The sequence below is a fragment of the Frieseomelitta varia genome, unplaced genomic scaffold, assembly GCF_011392965.1.
Source record: "Frieseomelitta varia isolate USP_RPSP 00005682 unplaced genomic scaffold, Fvar_1.2 scaffold_621, whole genome shotgun sequence".
In the NCBI taxonomy this organism is placed as follows: domain Eukaryota; kingdom Metazoa; phylum Arthropoda; class Insecta; order Hymenoptera; family Apidae; genus Frieseomelitta; species Frieseomelitta varia.
In genome coordinates this window covers 141,542-162,762 of record NW_025110392.1, presented here as the reverse complement: position 1 = coordinate 162,762, position 21,221 = coordinate 141,542, and the positions used below count along the sequence as shown (strand labels likewise).

At 28.5% G+C, this 21,221-nt stretch overlaps 1 long non-coding RNA gene across 1 annotated transcript in view; it reads left to right on the top strand.

Annotated features, from left to right (window-relative positions):
* Positions 1 to 740: 740 nt before the first annotated feature.
* The window catches only part of LOC122534658, a 31,036-nt gene continuing 10,555 nt past the window's right edge, over positions 741 to 21,221 (top strand). Inside the window, exon 1 of the long non-coding RNA XR_006307962.1 lies at positions 741 to 935. This is a non-coding gene — a long non-coding RNA (uncharacterized LOC122534658). The remainder of the gene's footprint in view (positions 936 to 21,221) is intronic.

Genomic DNA, 21,221 nt, shown 5'->3' with positions numbered 1-21,221 from the left:
ACGAAAAATGATGTATAATGTTCAGCGAATACTGTTTTTCATTGTACATTATACATTCTATAGTTAAATACCCATCTTATAAGCTACAAACTACGCTACGTATTTCTAGTATTATCTTGTCCAGTAAAAGGACTACTTTTAGAAATATCATTTTTGTAGAAACATGAATTTTTAACCCTTAAATATATTATATTATGTATAAGCTTGTATATATTATATATAGGAGAAGTTTGAAAACTCGCTATGTTCGTTATTAAATCAAATTACTATGGTCATCTGTAACCTCGTGATACTACTTAAGAATTAAATTGAAGAAGCAGAACCTTGGTAGAAAATTATTTTCTATTTCTAGTATTATGACATAGTATGATTCAACTATACTGAATACTTGAACACATACTATGTATACGGATGTTCTATACACTTTTTTCTAATAAATATATTCTCTACAGTTTTCTATTTAAAAATTTTCTATAAATAAATTTTTAAATTTTTAATTTCTATAAATTTTCTATAAATGCATGAAAATTCGTCTGCTCACGAACAACTATATAAAATTCTTTCTTCGGCATGGCAGACGTACGTATTTCATATTATCGAGTTTGGAGATTCCGAACGTCAAAAAATTGACGGAACAATAAAAAGCTATAAATACTCTCGAAATATCGTTGTTCAAATTTTTCGCACGCCTACGTGTCTTAATATTTCTAATATGATATCTTTTTGTATTTTTCAGGAAGCTTGCGATTATTTTGCGAATACTGTGAATTGGAATAATCATGGAAAATTTACGCCATTGGTGGCCGAACGTCTATAACACCCTCCAAAGCGAAATAATCCGTCGCAATGAGGCTGTTAATGAACAGCGTTTGTTCGCTTCGAGCATCAAATATTCAAGCGGGTCAGAATTCTCTAGAAGCCTGAATTCCCTCCAGGTACGTACGTGTGAAATTTTAAATTTCAGTATTCTTGGCGCGCTGATTCACGGAGTATCGAATTCGCGGAATTCGAATGCGCGAAACGTTTGTTTATTAGAGGAGTATTTATTAACGGCCTGGTTGTGTACGTTACTTAATACACAAGGTTGTTTGGCACTTAAGAATAATTTACGAGACTGGCTTACCACGCAGCATCTGGCCGGCGCGCAGCGATTTGGTCGTTAGAGAAAATGCCAGGGAGGAAAATATGATTTCGTTTCCTGAATCGGAATTTCTAACTCTGCCATTTGCCACGATGCGTTAAAAGCTTCATTCGTCAAACACACTTTCATCTTCTGTTTTTTCACAATTTTTCTAATTTTAATTTTATTCACTTTCATACTTTTGTTCAGTTTTGATTCAAAGATGGAATTCAGAGATTGAATCTTACTTTAGGGGACCAAAAATTTTCTTTTCGATAATCATTCTTTTGATCTCAGATATGAAAAGCTTTTTGTACGTGTTCTGGAAGGGCATACTGTGTGGTGTAATTTTTTAAATATATTTACTAACTTATAATTATATACTAACTTATATTTTCAACATACGTGGATGAATACTTTTTTGTCGATTTGCGTCGACTAAAAACAATCTTGAGATCTTCGAAATAAATAAAAAGTTTTCACCTGTAAAAAAAAATACGTGTATATTTTTGTCCAAAAAGTTTTCTGTACAACGTATACCTTAGAATGCATGTTTGAGATGATCAGGTTACACAGACCATCCTATATTTTATTTATTCATCGCGGAATAATTACATTAAAGATATTTTGGGTTTCAATTTTTGAGTTATCACAAATCCTTCTCGTAAATATTACTTATTTCAATAGAATCTGTGCAAACTAATCAGATTATATACATACAGAAAGATTATATTATATACAGAAATCAACAGAAATCGACATAACGTTGTATCTACTAATTTGTCACGTACATTAACATTCGAACACTAAATATTGACAGTATTATAATTTAAAAAAAAAAGAAAAAAAGTCGTGCAATAATAAATCTGGATTCATTTTAAAACCTGAAACCTCTATTTTTGAAATGCATCGTTCATTTTATTCTAAATTGTTTTTACATCATATAATGGCAAGTAAAGAGACTTTTCTTCTTGAAAATACTATTTTTAGTTGCCACATTATTGAAAATTTTTTCATAACATCTGGATGAAAGATTAAAGTCTCTTATTTACAATAACGACTTAAAACTTGATATATGATTTCTTTTTCATCATTTTATTAAACTCTGAACAACGAAAATTCAAGAAATTGTGCCACATAGCGTTAAAATATTGTAAAATAAAATGAACATGCATTTTGAAAATAGAGGCTTCAAGTGAGTTTATTATTGTATAATTTCTTTTTACAAAATTATATAGTTTCAATATTTAGTATTTGATTATTAATGTGAGCCACTATACGCTAAAAATGTTAATTTTACAGACTTTTTATGTTACTTTTGAATTTGTCGAAATCTACTATATTATTAAAAAAAACATCCATCATGATTCCTTGAAGATTAACCCAAAGATGTATAATATACAGAACATTGAATTGAATTGTAGAAGAAATAACTGAAAGTGAACAAAATTAGCAAATACACAAAATCAGTGAACTAAATAAATTAAATTATCTTAATTAAACAATAAATAACTCAATTGGAAGGTTTAGTAATCTAGTCATGTTATTCTTGAAAAGTGCGAAAACAGAAATCTGATGACTGATCAAATGAATTTACTTGTGGTAACTGGATCGTAGAAAAATGTTTTCTTTCTTTTCTTCTTTTTTTTATTTGTATAAATATATTAATATAAATATATAATAACAAATAAAAAACAGATAATATAAATATATAATAATAGATAAAAAAAATAGATAAAAAAACAGATAATATAAATTTATAATAATAGATAAAAAATAGATAAAACAAATAATATAAATATATAATAATAGATAAAAAGTAGGTAAAAAGACAGATAATATAAACACAAATAGATAATAACGTAGATAATAACATAGATAGAATAATCAGATAATTACGATTATTCTTAGGCATTGCTAAAAACTATCACGTATTAATTACGCGATATCAAAGTTGAATCATCCGCAATTTCGTCATCAATGCATCTGGCGTTGATAATTTAACCTTCGACATGTGCTTTATATTATTGTCACACTGTTACGTGTTACTCCGTCCTTGACTAACTTTATGTGACTGCATAACACCCAACGCGTTCAGAGAGATTTATCATGCCGACAAATCTTGCTTTATTCCTGAATTAATTACAACTTAATTATCTTTCTGAGTCAGCAACGTAACTTGTTTCTCGTTTGCAATTCAGACGAGCACTCGTTTAAAAATTCCATTTGTATTTTCAATCGAAATTTAAAGAACTGGCCTGCAATTACATTTAGAGAGCGAGCTGCCGCATTGAATTCTGCAATTGATTTATAATTAAACTGTAATTAAATCAATTTGAAATTAAAAATTTAGCCTGCAAGGTCGTTCGCAACGATATGACCGTCGACAGCTCGTGCACTGAATTTTCACTCGTCGAGCGTTCGAAAACAAGCGCTATCGATTACAACGCGAAGAAAGCAATAATTATCGTCGACGAACTCGCAACAGATTGCACCGCCACTCAATTAGCACGTCGTGTCGTTCAACAAGGATAATAAAATAAATTACCTCGTGCCAATTTATTCCCCCTCCCCCCCCCCCCCTCCCACTTTTATAGGCAATCGATATAAAGCAAATTAAGGAGAACCAATTTTTTATTTTTTTTTTTTGAGAAGGAATAAGAAGACAAGGAACGATCGAGAAATTTTGCGAAGTTTGTTCATTAACTTTCTATAACATAAATTTCGTTATAATATTCATTGCACATTTACATGCAAGGAGAGAAGTGTTGGTTAATTGGAACTGATTGTTTATTATTTAAATAATTAATTTAATTTATTAATTTATCAATTAATTTTAGTTTGTTTGTTAATTTAAGTTTGTTTATTAATCTTGTATAATCGAAACTTCGTTTACGTGCAAGGAAAAAAGATATTAATTAATTGGAGCTATTTGTTTTAATTATTAATGAACTGATTATTTATTATTTAAGTAATTTATTAATTAAATAATTCATTTAATTAATTTATTTAACTGTATTACCAGCTATTTAATTTACAAAATTGGTACGGATAATCTGAAATTATTTAATATTTTCTTAATAATATAGAGATATGTATTGATGAAATTCAGTAATGAAGCAATGAAAATTTTCAAAATGTAATAACGTATATGGATGTAAAATTTGTGATAAAGTTTTTTTTACCATGAAATTTTTGCTTTATAAATACAATGTTCACTAATATTACGCTATATACCGTAATATGTGATTCTTGTAGTGTTTTGCTGAATATGAATATGAATACAAAAATCGTTTTTTTATTATTATTATTATTCTCAGTTTTTAGAAGAATCGTAAATTTTCATCTTTGAACATGTTCTTGTCTTTTAACTATGAAAACTACACAAATGTTTTTTGTAGAAAATAGTTAGACTCCGCTGTAAATATACATTTGTAATATTCTAAAGATTACTAAACATGTTTAAATAATGATAAAAATGAAGAAAACATCAAAAAACGCACCAATTTTTGTGGATATTCTTCAATTCAGCTTAAATCTAAAAGAAAATTTAATTAGAATAAACGATAAGGCAGATCTCTTTCTCGTGGAAATCATGAAAGAAATTTCCAATAAAGGTCTCGTTTTTGTTTGAAAAATTACAAATAATCTCGTGAGACTTAAGATACTGTTAGTAATCCCTTTAACAATCGTTTTATGTTCTATTCGCAGCTTGTTGAAAAATACCTTCATCATTTATGTAATTAAATCGGTTTGTTTCACTGTTACGTTTACTCGCACGTTCGCGGCGAAATCACACGTTTTAAATTAACATAATTTTCAAGTTATCACTGTAAGAATCTCGCAGAGACATTTCTCCATCAATTATGAAAATTCTATTCATTTATCTTCGTAATTGGGTTGGTAGAGAGCAATTATGTTGCTCTTCCTGATTTGCGTGACACTCTACTACATTCTGCAAACGTGTCACGATTACAAGTTCTATCCTAATTATCATCGTAAACAAATGTCTGTTTAATAAGGTGAGAAGTTATTTTGAAATGTGTTATTTCTTTGATTAACACGTATAGGTATTTATTCGAAAATTTGTTTTGACGTGCATTGTTTTGTTGATTAATAAAATAACGTCTAATTATGTTCAATAATTATTTTCCACTTCTTTTGGGAAGTATACTTTCTTGAATTTGTCACTTTCATCGCAAGTGTGTATATTATCCTATGAGGAAAGTAACAAATTAAATAAAATACTTTGAGTATAAAAGTTTGAAAATATAGTAACAATGTATTGTTTTTTAATTTATTATTTTTATTATTAACTAATAAGCAAGTTAATATAATTGTATGAATAATAACTGCAATACTTCATATCTTGCAAAATTAATTGTGTTTTTCAATTTAAAACAGAAAAGTATGATTTTCATGTTTATATTCAAGACACGAAATTAGAATGAAACGCAAACAAACAGAAAAAAAAAAAACTGTTAAAATATGGCAAGTAATGTTATCATTGACAATGAAGATAAAACGGTCATAAAATATATTGTTAGCACATACTTAATTGTATTATTAAAATTTATTCGCATGTTCGCTGTAACGAAAATTTCATACGAAGCCGGCAATACATCGTTTGCGCCGTAAAACGCGTATCCTGTTTTTCATTAATTTTTTAATACAATTCTGTTTGCAATGAGTAACGGTACACAGTTTGTCCATAAATTTTCAAAGGGTACACGTCGATCATTAACGAGAACATATTATGTATTTTCTCTATCTCTTATTTCATGCGTATTCATCGTTCCACGAACGAAACAAATAATAGAATTCCTCGGTGAATTTCGTGCCTTCCTATCTGATGTCAGTAGAAATGATGATGCACCTGCATTCAGGCAGCTCTTTGTTAACGATTCGTCATTAAAATTCAATTGATTTTGAAGGCTGGAAGAAGAGACAGAAAGTGTGAAGAGAAAAAGCGGGCCGTGATGCGCGGACAGGCACCATATTTTTTTCTCACTGCAGTAACGATTCACGGGGATTAATCTTCTTGGCGTTCAACAGGGGGGGAAAAAAAAAGACGAGGAACAGCTTCTGATTCTGCGGAGGCGTGAAATTTTCTTTTCTTTCTGTGAAACCATTCCATATTATTTCAAACAAGAATTACAGATTTAACTTTGATTCGAGGTGTGTGATTTGTAAATAAAGATCGTATTATTTATTAATTAAAGGCCAGATAAATTAAAATGTTCCAGGTAAATTTGAACAGTTACTGTGACAAATACGTATATGTATATAAAACATTTTGAAGGTTAATATTGTAATGAGAAACTATTATTATGATCGTATTAATTTGAAATCAATCTGAAAATATATGTGTACATATGCATACGTTCCATGACTCAACCAATTGGGAGATGATTCTATGTCTAAAAATGCGTCGAAAAAAAAAGAATGAAGTTTTTTCGTTGAAGCCTTCATTTTCGAGTGTAAAAATTTATTAAGTATACTAAAATTTAGGCAATTCTAGACACAACAGAAAGAATAATTAACAAAATATTATTCTACGTGTGAAAATAAGTAAGGAATGTAGAACAATATTTTATAAAATGTTTCGTTTTCGAGAAAATCGAATTCGAAAATTTATCAAGCACATGTGTGCTAAGGCAATTTTCAACGAGATAATATTCAAAGCCTGTTTTCTTAAAAAAAAAATTTATTCTATATTTTTTATTTATTTTTGCACATAGAATGTCTTTCCATCGATTACTTGCAGCTGTTTACTACGGAATTAGCCAAATTCAACTAATTCAGTATACTTGAGAAATTTTCAAACTGAAAGTATATTTCAAATATACTTGAAAGATTTTCTCAAAAATCAAAGCTTTAATGAAAAAGTTTTATTATTTTGACTCACTTTTACATTGTTGAATCATCTTCCAATCGGATGATCACGAGTCACGGGATACTTTATACATGGATGTTACAAGATATTGTATTGACACTATGATTATCGTAACGATATTAAATACTACGATTATCGTAACGATATTAATTAATATACAACATGAATAAATAATAAATATATATAAATTATATAAACTGTATAAACATATATAAATATGTATAAACTGTATAAACTGTATAAACATATATAAATATATATAAACTATATAAACTGTATAAACATATATAAATATATATAAACTATATAAACTGTATAAACATATATAAATATATATAAATTATATAAACTGTATAAACATATATAAATATATATAAATTATATAAACTGTATAAACATATATAAATATATATAAACTATGTAAATTGTATAAACATATATAAATATATATAAACTGTATAAACTGTATAAACATATATAAATATATATAAACTGTATAAACATATATAAATATATACAAATTATATAAACATTTAATGTAATAATATATAATAAACATATAATTAGTTGCCTAATTACTTGTGTGATCTCTACGAAAATATACCTAGTTCTATTAAATATTTCGAACTTTCTATTTTGTATCTATTTTTTTCAAATTTGAGTAATATAATCATGATTGCTCATGCGGATTTTTATAATTTTTTCGAAACTGCAAAATTGCATATAATTCAGTGCATTCATAAAATGTTCAAAGTAAGGTAGATAAAGGCAAAGTAAAAGAACTAATATATTCAAGTTTAATAAGTAAAACAATTTACTACTATCTGTTTCATTTATATTGTCAAAAGCATAAATTTACATAAAAATTCGCAGTCGTGATGCTGATCTCGCTACGATATTAATGAAATTTTGAAATGTTTCATACATCACGTAGTTCTTAGCAGCTTCAAACGCATTCGTGGGAACCGCACATTGTTCCGACGTGAGCAAATTTACATAAAGTACACGAATAAATTCGTAAATCACTCGACTGAATGCGCAAATAGGCGAGTTGTTGCCAACGCGGTAGCTCCTCGAACCTTTGATCTTAATTGTAGCATTAATTAAGAGTTTATCTAACTGGCAAACTAATCGACGATCGTCCGGCTTCTATCGGGACTTTCCTTCTCTTTTTTTTTTTTTTTTTTTTTTTTTTTTTTTTTTTGGATCGCGTTTCGTATCATTCTCCTCTTTCCTCTTCACAATCGGGTCGACACTTTTCTAAAATGAGAACTGGTTTCGGTGGTGTGGGTTAACCGCACGTGTCGAGTCCCGTGGAAAATTAGATTTCGCGTAATTGCGCCGAATAAGTGGAAACGAGCAACCGGCCAAAGGTAAAAATAACAATCACGATTTTACCTAGCTACCCTCGCGCCGTGGTTACCGTTCACGATGCAATTAACCGTGGAATGCAAAACGGCCGCTATTATACCACTTTGTGATTATTTGTTGTTTATCGAACCGTTGCAGCGACGCTGCTAGCTCACTATAGCCTACTTAGCTTTACATTGAAAGCAATGATATCTTCTATTGTGCATGTATTTAAATAATGTATGATTATTTATTGTTTGTCGAAATGTTGCACAGTGATTTCGAATTAACATTTGGTAGTTCAGAATCAATAAAAATGATTTTTGTAAGTATCCGTTGGGTATATTTAAATATGTGTTAAAAATGTTAGCTGTTATAGTCTAATCCTAAAGTAGGATACGAATCAAGAAAATATAGATTTAATAGATTTCATAATAAAAATTTGCTTCTAAATATTATCTTCAATATTGTTCTTACTCTTTTTTTTTTATTCTATAGAATAATTTGATAAAGTTATGAGAGATAAATTTATTTATTAGAAAATGATGTAATATATAAATTTTGAACTGTTAGAACGAGATTGTAGACTATCGTGTGTTGTACATACAAACACTAATAGCTCATTCCAGCTTCTTGAAAGCAATATTTTTATGACATTTTTATGACATTTTCATCAGTATATTTGTACAGGGTATTTCCTACTTTTCTGGCAAAATTTATAAGCAAAACTAAGAAAAAAAGTATTATATGAAGTTTACAAAGTTGTAGTACAAAGTGTAGACAAATTTTTAACATAGCCTGAATACATCTGTACATAAAAAATATTACTGTGTGCGAATTTTTAAATCCTCATTTCAAAATCACCATTTCTTGCATTAATGCAAGCTTCATATTAATGTAGTATGAAATTTATTATATTTTAAATTTCTTAAAAAGTTTGCTTTACCTTAGCAATTGAATTATTAATTCATTGAATTAATTATTTACGTGACTATTTACTTTTGTACCGTATATTTTTATTTTAGAGTTTGTCCTAACTAGAAATCAAGGGGTATAAGATGATTAAACTTCAAATCGATTCAGACCACGTTCAATATTCGCTTAAAACTTTGCATCAAAGCGTTTACAAACAAACTTCGTATGACATCGTTTTCTTATTTTCACCTGTAGATTATGCTTTTATAATTTTGCGGAAAAAGTGGGAAACACTCCATACATACAATACTTATTATATTTATTATTCATTATATTTATTTGTAGAATATTTATTATATTTTTTATAGTGTAGCCGAAAAGTCATTTTAGACGAAGAAATAAAACGAAAATATGGAATGAAATTTTTCATATGATGCTCGCTTTCGAGAAAATTGACCTTATGTTCTTTAAAAGTTAGGTCAGATTGGATAAGAATGAATAATCGACAGAGGATTATTTTACACGTGGAAATAAATTAAAAATATAGAATAAAATTTTGTTATAAAACATTTTGTTTTCGAAAAAAGTAAGTTTACAAATTTTTATTGAAATACATTCAAAGTTCACTTTCTTGGAAATGAAAAAGTTTTATTCAACTTATCCATTCTTTGGCTCATTCATTCTTAGTCAAAATTAGTCAAATTTCAACAAATTTTCAAACTCAATTTTCCCCGAAACAATGTTTTAAAGTCTTAAATAAAAGAAATGTTATTTTATCTTTTCGATTTATTTTTGCATGCAGAATTGTTCTGCAACACTATGACTTAAACGGTGAGTCATTGGTCACCTAATTAAAAGTGTTTCTCCTATTTTCATATATGGTGAATCATGATAACAATGATAAAAATTTCCTAAAACACGTTTTTCTTATTATTTTTTCTTTTTTTTCTTTTTCTTATTTTTCACTTTCACTTATTCTTTATTACAAAAATGTTGTTGGGTACTAAAGACTGTTTTTATTTTAAAACCTCAGTCTCGAATGTGTTAAATAATCATGAGTGAATTATTTAGAAGTTTTGGAGTTTTAGTTTGCATGAGATAGCTCTTGAGTGATAGCTTCCTGATAAAATTTAACATTGATTTATATTTTTTAAATAGAATTTAACATTGATACCGAAAGAATTAAGGGCTTTGCAAAAGTTAATTATATTTAGAAATAAAATTTTTTTTGTATGAAGTTATTACTAGTTTTATTACTAGTTTAATTAAAAAATTTAATAACTTTTAATAGTAAAATATTAATGTGTGTTTTAGTCGAAAAGAATCTGAACATTTTCTTTCTTACATTTAATGTACAATTATGCGTTTTCTTTTCATTTGATATAAATGGACAAAAATAATTGTAAAAGCCTGAAATATCATTTTAAAGGGGAGTCGTATGGAGGACTCAGAAGCCAATCAGTGAAGTTTTTCATTGAAAATAACTTCTGCTGTACAAACATATTTTTCTTATTAAAATCTTCAGTCCATGGAACAGCTTAGTTATAACATATTGATTATATCCTAATGATCATATTATAATGACGAAATTGTTCTGTCGACTCAGAATTTTAGCAACAAAAGGATACTTGTAAGACAAATTATATCTAACGAAAGTTGCTTGATCTACACCGAACCATATTGTCTTTTGTGTTTTCTATATGGCCACATTATACATACAGTGAGTCCCATTAATATTCGGACATTTAAATATTCGAACACTGAATATTGAAACTGTAAAAATTTTCTAAAAACAAATAATACAATAATAAACCTGGATTCATTTCAAAGCTTGAAGTCTCTACTTTTAAAATGCATTATTCATTTTATTTTAGGATATTTTTACACTATGTAACAGATGGCCAAAATACTATAAATTATTAGAGCATGCAAAAATTGAAAAACTTTTTTTCTTGATTGAATTTACAATGGGCTCAAAAATTAAAGCTTCTCCTTTATAACGACTCCTCAAAATTTGTTACACAATTTTTTCTTTTTTGCCAATTTATTGAACTTTAAATGTCAAATGATATATAACGACAAAAATGTTACGATTTTTCGAATTTTCGTCATCTAAGCCTAATATTCAATAAAATGACGAAAAAAAATCATACATCAAGTTTTCGACGGCCATTGTAAAGGGGAAGGCTTCATTCTTCGAATCCTTCGTAGATTCAGTCATGGAAAAAAATTTTTCAATGTTTCTACGTACTTTTAATTCATAACATTTTCGAGAAGAAAAGTGTCTTCACTTATCTGCTACGAATATAGAAACATTTCAGAATAAAATGAATGACGTACTTTGAGATTAGGAATTTCAAGATTTGAAATTAGCCCAAGTTCATTATTGTGCAATTTCTTTCTACAAGATCATGACATTTTCAATATTTAGTGTCCGAATATTAAGTATATCATTGTATATAACAATCGTCGTTTATCATTATTGTATAATATCTTTATTATTATTATATTATTATATAATATCTTTATTATTATTATTATAATTTATATATATAATATCTTTATCATTAATATATTATTATATAATCTTTATTATTATTTTATAATTATATTATTATTTTATAATCTATATTATTATTATATAATCTTTATTATTATTATATTATTATATAATATCTTTATTATCTGCGATTATCTTCTACCTATCGTGACGATCCAATAAAAACAGGAGAGGAACACGGTCGCGCCACGTTGATGGAATAAAGGAAATAAGAAGCGAAAGAGAAACGAGGAAGGAACTGGAACAACGGAACAGATTCGAGACTCTGCGGTGCTGGCACGATGACGTCATAAACCTTATTTATACTCGTGCGTGTTTCAAGCGTACATACAAGAATGGTGCCGTTATTCGGGGCGCACCTCGTCTCAGTTGGCGCGAACGCGAGCGCTCCGGACTGGCTCCGATGCGGGCGGAAATACATGAATACACACGCGCGTGCACGTCCGTGCTCTTGCGGTTAAACACGCACCAAAGCACATCCTACACTCAAGGATTGCGTCATGCAACCAGACTGCGTTGTTGAGTTACGAAATCCTGGAAAATCTACGAGCCCACGCGACTCTGCCGCTTCGCGTACAATCCATTCCTTCAGCGTTTTATCCATCGGGAATTCAATGTAGAATGGTGGCACCGACACATATCGAACACAGTGAAGTCGTTTCCTACGTCACATCTTTTTTTCTTTTTTTTTTTTTTTTTTATTTATTTACCACACATGGTCGACGTCTCGAGCCTGGTTCGTATTAACCCAAATGTTTTTTTTTTTTTATTTGTTATTTTTAAATAGAACTTAGCATTTACAGAATGGGTCAGAATGCGTCTAATTTCTTTTTATTTAATTTAATTTTATTTTATTTAATACGTAACGTCCACATTAACGTCCTTATTAAAAGTAACGTCCACAATAGCAATTTTCAATAATAAGTTATATAACAATAAAACAAGAATTATTTTGCATTCTATTCGATTACATGGCAGATAGCTCTTGTTAATTTAATTAAATTTTGATAATTAATGACGAGTTTTTTTCTACAACTCCACCATGTATTTGCAAACTATTTTTAATGATTTGAAGAGATCTTGATTTTAATGATTTGATTTTGTAATAATATTCTGCCATTGAATGTAAATTAACCACTGGACACAAAATATTTGTTTTCATAAATATATTTGATAATCTCTATGAAAACAACTTATCAAAAACTTATCGGTTCCTTTCTTCACTGCATACTTGTTTTATCGTTATTCTTAAGCACTCTAATTCTTTAAACGTTTAAAATATTTTATGTAAATAGATACATAAAATTTTTATATTGAGCAACTACTGAACTTCTAGAACAAATTGATTCAATTTACTTATTATTTCTTGTGTGAAGATTTAATTCGAAAGTTATTATTTAAATTTATAATAAAATTATTATACGTATGAAGATATTTAAAAGAAAGTAGCTGTACCAATGTCATTTGATCCACTATGTATGTTGCAAATATAATAATCGATGCTGTCTGTAATTTAAGCCGGATCTAGTTTCGATTACTCTGGTTAAATTACTTGAAAAATCCAAGTCATTTTTCGTACAGAGAAAATATACGAATCGTCACGAGCACCGTTTAAGCCGAAACTTCAATTAAGTTTGTGCAGGCGTTCATCAACTCAATTTCGTGCTCGTGCCGCTAAGCTGCGCATCGCGAAAATTTTTCTCCGTAATCTCGAATGCCGTGATTCTATGATAAAGTGAAAAACGAAGGAAAGAAAATGGGAGGAAAGGGACAAAATAAAACAGAAGGAGGAAAAGAGAGAGAAAAAACCGATTCTCCAGTACGGAAATGGAAAGAGTCGAGGTGAATCCGCAAAGCGGCTCGTTGCCGAGAGATTGTCCAGAAAAAAGGCAAAAATTAAGGGCCGAGGGAAATTCGGTTACGTTTTTTGCGAATCACGAACTCGCTACGACGTTTGTGTGTGTGTGTGTGTGTGTGTGTGTGTACTCCTTTATGTATGAACGAGACAGAGATAGGGAACAAGGCTATGTAACGTTGCGACGCGTGTGCTAGTTAACAGAAAACACAGAGGAAATACAAAATGAATTACGAGTGAAACGAACACGTTTGTGTCGGCCATCTTTTACAGTTAATACGAGAAAAATACATATTCGTGCTTCCCACAGACGATGTTTTAATCTTGCCTGTTTAAACTCCTTCGTGAACGCGCCTTTGTGTCGACGATATAAGATAAGACGCGGCCAGGAGCCTGGGAAAATCTGATTTAAAACACGGCGCGACGCGATACGACATTCGAGAGGCATTCTTGTGATTAATTCCGGTAGATAGGTTTCTTTTGTTGCTGCGTCGCGACGTAAAACGTGCGAAATTAAATGGCCGCAGTAATAACGTCAAATCGATCGACATTTACCGAAAAGTATCAGTGGCAATTGAAAAATGTTCGTCAATAATTTTATTGTTATGACCAGACTGCATTCGTGGAAAATCTGAATGCACATAGAGTGAAAAATATATAAAATATTTCAACTAAATTTCAACTAAAATATTATCTAGATATTATAATATCGCTGAAATTATGATACAACGCAGTTGAATGGTGATTCTATATGCAAAAACAAATCGAAAAGAAGAATAACATTTTTTTCATTTAAACATTTTTTTCGCTAACAACTGATTGCGGACCAGAACGAGTGACCAAACCGTACACCGTACAATAATTCGCCTTCTTTCTTGAATTCATCGGTATATTACTAAGAAGTAATAAATTTATTATTTGTTTTGCCTGGATTATACTTAAATATGTGTACTAATTGCAAGTTTCTGAAGGAATCCGACTTCTCTTTTCGTTTCTGTTGATATTTATGATTTATAAACAAGGACAATATGATTTGTTTATTATCATTACTGTTACGTCTGCAATATCGATCTATATTATTACTTTCTATTATTTTGTGCTCACTTCGGAATGATTTTGTAAAGCGACAAGTTTATTACTTTTTAAGAAATAAAATCATTTTATTAACGTTAAAAATGTTGACCACGTTGCATGCACAGCTTTATTCATCTAATTAAATTATTACATACATTTTGTGTTAAATTATGTTTAATACGAAAACACGTATTATATAACTGACGGATTTTTTTAGGAATAGAGCTTCAAATGAAAAAATGTTATTCTTTCTTCGTGATTTATTTTTGCGCGTGGAATCACTATCTGGCCGCTTCTAGCAGTCGGTGAAGTTACTCTTCATTTAGCTTATATTTTCCTAATTTCGTTCAAAAACACGAATATCAGTCTGGTGTTAAAAAGATCTGACATACATGAATTTACGAATTTTTCGAAATACTTGTTTTCGAAATACGATTTTTTCAATCTAGACTTTTTATTTATTTAAGATCGCATCATGTACATACATGAATATTAATGACTACAATGTATAAAATGTATAAAATACATACTGTATTATACATAAAGTGAGTTATGCAAAAAAATATTTTGTGCAAAAATTCTGAACGGTATTTGAAGGGAAATATATTGTCGAAGCAATTTTTTGAAATAATCAATTTATTCACGAGATCACCAAAGTCATCTTAAATATAGAAATACATACCTTTCTGTATTGAAGTAAGAGTAAATTTTCTATGAAAAAAATATTAAGCTTAATTTATAATTCACTGGATATTTGTAAAACATTATTCATGTTGTGCAAAATAATATCAATTCACTTCGATATGTATCATATTTTCCCTAAATACCATACAATTTCATAAAACATTCTAGAATACGAATATATGTACGTACTTTTGAAGTTATTTAGGCTGAACAAGTTGTGTGAATCACTTTGTATAATAAATATTATAAATACAATACTAATATTGTATTTATGATATATAAGTATCTACAATATACTACAATAAGACTTAAAAAAATTAAGATAGTATCATACTTTACAAGAAGATAGACAATATTTAACTACAAACTGATACATTATTTTACAATAGAGAAAATATATACTTAATTACAGTATTATAATTTGAAGAAACGAAACAGATTTTCACATACTTTTCTGTTATTGAAATTCAAATAAATCTTATTTGAAAGATCAACTTTCTAGATATTTCTGCGGTTAAATAAACGAGTAAAAAAAAAAAAAAAATACAAATGCAGTGGTTTTCTTCTAACAAAGTTTATTTCGTTGAAAAGTTACAAAATTTATTATTGTCATTTTAGAGAATGAAAAGTGAAATAAGCATGAAATAACAAGTCTCGTTGCAAGACAGCATGTATCATAAATGATACACGTATTAAAATGAAAATGAAGTTACGATGAAATTCAACGAGAAAAAGGAAAGAAATGGAACGGTAGAAACATTATTTCACATATAATTGTAAAATAACGAACTCCTGGTCTCATAATGCAGGCGCTGGACCAGCCAGCAGGCCCTGAATTTAAAAGAGCTCATTAAAAGAATGCAAGCAAGTTCACTGACTTTGAGAACGGTTCATGAAAAGATTGTAGTTATCTTTTACATTAACGTTTTACGCGCCATACTGTTTGGCATCAAAATCAAAAAAGTCAATTTATCGTCAATTTCTCGTTATTTTCATTCTTGACGAAATATATCATACGAACTAAATTTTCCGAGTTACGTAATTATTCTCGCGTAAGAGACACACCAAAACTTGAGATTTTTCATACGATTGATATTCCTATTTATGCAATATTTGAAACCCTTGGAACTATAATTCTTTTCGTTAGAATTTGGAAAATGAAGTGACTTTAATAAATGAAAAATCGTCGTTCATCAACAACGAGTCACGATGAAGATTCACTTCTTGATATTATTTAGAATAAGTGATTCTGTTAATTTTTATTATCAAGAAGTTAGCCTAAGGAAGCCTTTTAAACCAGAAAACACGAGGCAGATAAAATAAAATAAGATAGAAAAGTATACATAATTTTCAATTTTATTTGTTTATAGTATATAATATATTTTTGTATCGTCTACGATTTTTATAATGTATTGTTGAAGAAAGAAAAATATCTAAATATACACAACGTGATGAAAAAGTAGAATTAATTACTACCTGAAATATTACGTAAAATATAGATTATTTATAATGAAATGTGCATTGAATAGAAAGAATATTCCATAAATATCATATTGTGTCATCTTAATTTGCGTATACTTATGTATACTTTGTACGTACAACCGGATGTTTTCTTTCACAATTGCCATTTCTAATACGAAGATCTCGTTATATCATGTAAATGATGTTGAGCAGAATTGATAGGACTGCTCCATACGCACATGTGTACAGATGTCTTTAATTGGTCTGTAAATTGGCCAGGTGCAAACAATCATTTTAATCACAGAAAACTTTAAATATGTAAGTGTGATTTATAAACTGAACACGAAATAGATGAAATACAAAACTTAATAGAGTATTTCAAAAAAATATTTTTTTGCTTGAAAAATATTTTAACCGGTTTCACATATGTTAACACGAAACATAGGTATATTTATTATAGCAAAGAATATTCAATTTTCGTAAAATATTATAATAAAACAGCAATGGAAACGCACTTTTTATTTTATAATCTATTATTTAGTTATTTGTAGATTTGATAGATATTGTAGATTTTTATGCAAATTCATGTTTTCTAGAACATGATAGAAAAAAATAATATCTCAGTAGAAAATTGTTTTACGTATCAAATTACAGAACTACTTTGGATTTTTTTATTTTTCTTGTGTGCACATTATATGAAATTTAAAATTTCCTATAAATTATCTCCCCATCTTTTGAGTAATCTTGAGTCAACACTAGAGAAGCTGATGAATGTTCTATTTTATTTACAGTTTTCGAAGTGATACCCTTCAGCTGCTGAACATTGCTACATTTGGAAGTGATCGTCTTACTGCAAGAGCAATTGGAGCAATAAATTGACCCACGAGACTTAACTTTCGACTATTTTTTGTAGGGACATCTAAAAGATGTTGTGTATCAAATGAAACTAATATCTCTTCAAGTATAAAAACGTAAATTATTAGTACATGTACAAATCTACCACAACGAATGATTGCTCTTGCAAAACGATCATTTCCAAGTAGGATATTGGGCAGCTGAAGATATCATTGCTGACTCAAAGTTATTCAAAAGAAGCGTTTTAAATTCGCGATTTTGCTCTTTTATATTACATAAAAACGCAAGTATCGTATTTATAAAAATGTAAAATTTATTCATATTACTATAAATTACATAAAACGTCATTTAAAAATTGTTTCTAAAATTTTTCTTACGCTCTCTATGATACATAATAATATAAAAGGAAAATCGAACGAGCAACTTAATAAAGATTGGATGAAATAAATTTTTACCCATATTTTTAAGAAGCTTGAAAATACATTTTCTTCTGATCAATAATTGTATTATTTATTGTCGATTAAAGCCTTATATTATTAGAAAATTGACAAATGAAATTTCATCTATAAATTTAAATGAAATAGAGCTCGAGAAACGAAGCTTTCAGTTGTAATTGTAACTGAATTACTCTAAAAAAATAATCTAAAGATCATATTCTGAAGATCAAACGATATTTTAGAATCAAGTTCGAGCCAAAGTATTTCTCTTTTATCAATCGAGCCAAAGTATTTCTCTTTTATCCCTGAATGTAGGTCATGTTTTCGTAGGTACAGAAAAATATCTTCTTCTAAAAGGAGGAACCTATTATTCTTTAAAAGCATTAAGTTCATTCTCGCCTCTATCTCTATTTGTTTCAAAAACATTTATCTTTTAATCTTTTCTTGGCAATGTAGCATCTCTCCTATATCAAAATAGTACTTATTGAAAACTAATTATTTATAGTACTGTTATTATATCATTTTAAAATTTATAATATTGCTGAAATATATTCATTTGACAAAAACAAATAATTTAAACTTAATTTTTAAGCAAATTCATATTTTTGAAAATATAATCAAAAATGTAGAAATTTTTTTATATTTTGTTATTTTATGTTATTATAGAAACTATACTTTGAATATTTTATATCAAAGTATTTTATATTCTGCATTATGTGAACTCTACAATTTCTTACAAATGCATAAAAATTCGCAATTTATAAGTAATGAAACCGTTCTTTTGTCAATATCTGTTATAATGACATATATTGATGTCACATAGCTAAAGATCCAAGAGAGATTTAGGTGCAAAAATATGTTGAAAATAACATTTTCCATTTAAAAACTTTATTTATGAAAAAATCGAGTGTAAAAATTTATTAAATACAATTCAAGTAGAATTACAAAATAAACAGAATATGTTCAGTTGAGTTAATAAATTGAGTTAATAAATGTGTACTTAACTTATAAATTTATTTCTTTTTTTTTTCAAAAATTAAGTGCCCTATTTTTTGCTATATACTTTCTTACTTTGCTTTTAAATTAAGCTAATAATTTCTATTGTATTTAATACAATTCTTTTAGTACCATTGTTAAACTCTATATTTTTATATAACATATTTTTAAACTATATTCTATATATTCCAAAGGTACATATTCATAATCTCCTGTCGATTATTTATTCTTGTCGAATTTGAAATTATTTTAATTCAAGTATTTAAAACAAATACAATTTTCTCGGAAACGAAATCTTAAATGAAATTTTATTCTTCATTTTTAGACTTCTTTACATATATATAATATGTAATAATAATTTTCCTATACCACTATACATGACGTCTTGTCATACGTTTCCAATAACTCAAAATTCAGGTTACAAAGATTAGGCCGACAACAGGTGACAGTACGAATCACATGGCCGAGAACATAATCGAGCAGTTGCCGGTGAATAATTCAAAAGCATTGAAATCAAAGAGCCTGCCGGGTATGACATGTAGTCGATATAAAATTATTTCTCTCACGGGGAACAGATATTCTGTTTTGTTCACTTTAGTTTGTCTTCCATCTGAACGGAGGAAATTCGATTTTATCATAAGCCGATGTTCTTTCTCTCCATCCACCCCTGTCGTCGTACGCTTACCGTGACTGACTGTTGTCCCTTTCTTTCTTCGCGACAGCCATGGCTTTGTTATGTCATAAATAACAAGAAGCAGTACGTATAGAGTCCGAGAAAGGGCCACGTGCGTCCAACGATTTCATCTACGAATGCTGCGTGCTGTTATATACGATTTTGTTTAACATACGAAACCAATAAGACTGAATCGTTCGTATGCAGCATCGTGTACGTCTATAGACCTCTCGTCTCCGCTTGCCTCGTGAATTTTTTCATCGAAATTTGATCCACACTGATCTACGAGGCCGATATGAACATTGCCACCAATCGGAGAATTCGTCTCTTTTCTTCGTGTGAAATGTATTTTGAATGTTTTCAATTCCGCGTTTTCTACTCTCCAATTATTCAGGTTATTTATTATTACGCTGCTGAAACTTGAAGAATCGGCAAGCTAAGAGAAAATTTTATTTTCGAATCTCTTGTTTTTATTTAGAAAAATCGTCAAAATCGTGGATACGATATTATGGATTTGTTTGGGTTTTAATCATCGTTTGGAGATGTATAAATAGACATTTACATATATGCTCTTCTGCAACATGTGCCATAATTATAAAATATAAGATAAAAATAGCAGAAAAAAATGTATTTCACATATTTGCATTATTTCAAGTTTTGAACTTTTACGTAAAATATACCTTAAATTTACATTTAGAGCAAATAATGGAATGTGTATAATTATTTTAAATAAAACAAGTTATATTTTCTATACACTGATTGTGATCGCCAGAAACGTTAGAGAATTGCACTAAATAAAGACTTTTTTTGCACACAATTCAAAATAAATTTTAACTAATTTTAACTATTTTTCTTTTTAAATATCTGAAAAGAATAGAAAAAGAATTTTGCGAAAATGTTCAATAATATTTATATTTTATCTCGGTTTGTTTGCGATTCTACGGTGATTCATGGAAAATATTCGGACATTTACGGCAAAAGAAACTTAATACAGATAGACACGCAGTGTTTTATTTTCATTTTGCCAAAACGGTATCAGTATATTTTATAAATATATAAAAATATAATATTTTACAAAATAATAAAATAATTTATAATGTGATAAAATATTTTATAAAATAAGAGAAAAATATTATATAAACATAGGATCCTAAATTTGTTACAAGATCTTAATTTTATTACAAAAATACAAAATTATAAATAATTTATCGTGAAACCGATTACTCTCGTGCAACATATTGATACAAAGTCAATTAACTGACTACTAGTATTTAATACTAGCTACATGCGTATTACAACGTACAATAATATGCATACATAATAATTATAATATTATTAATATTAT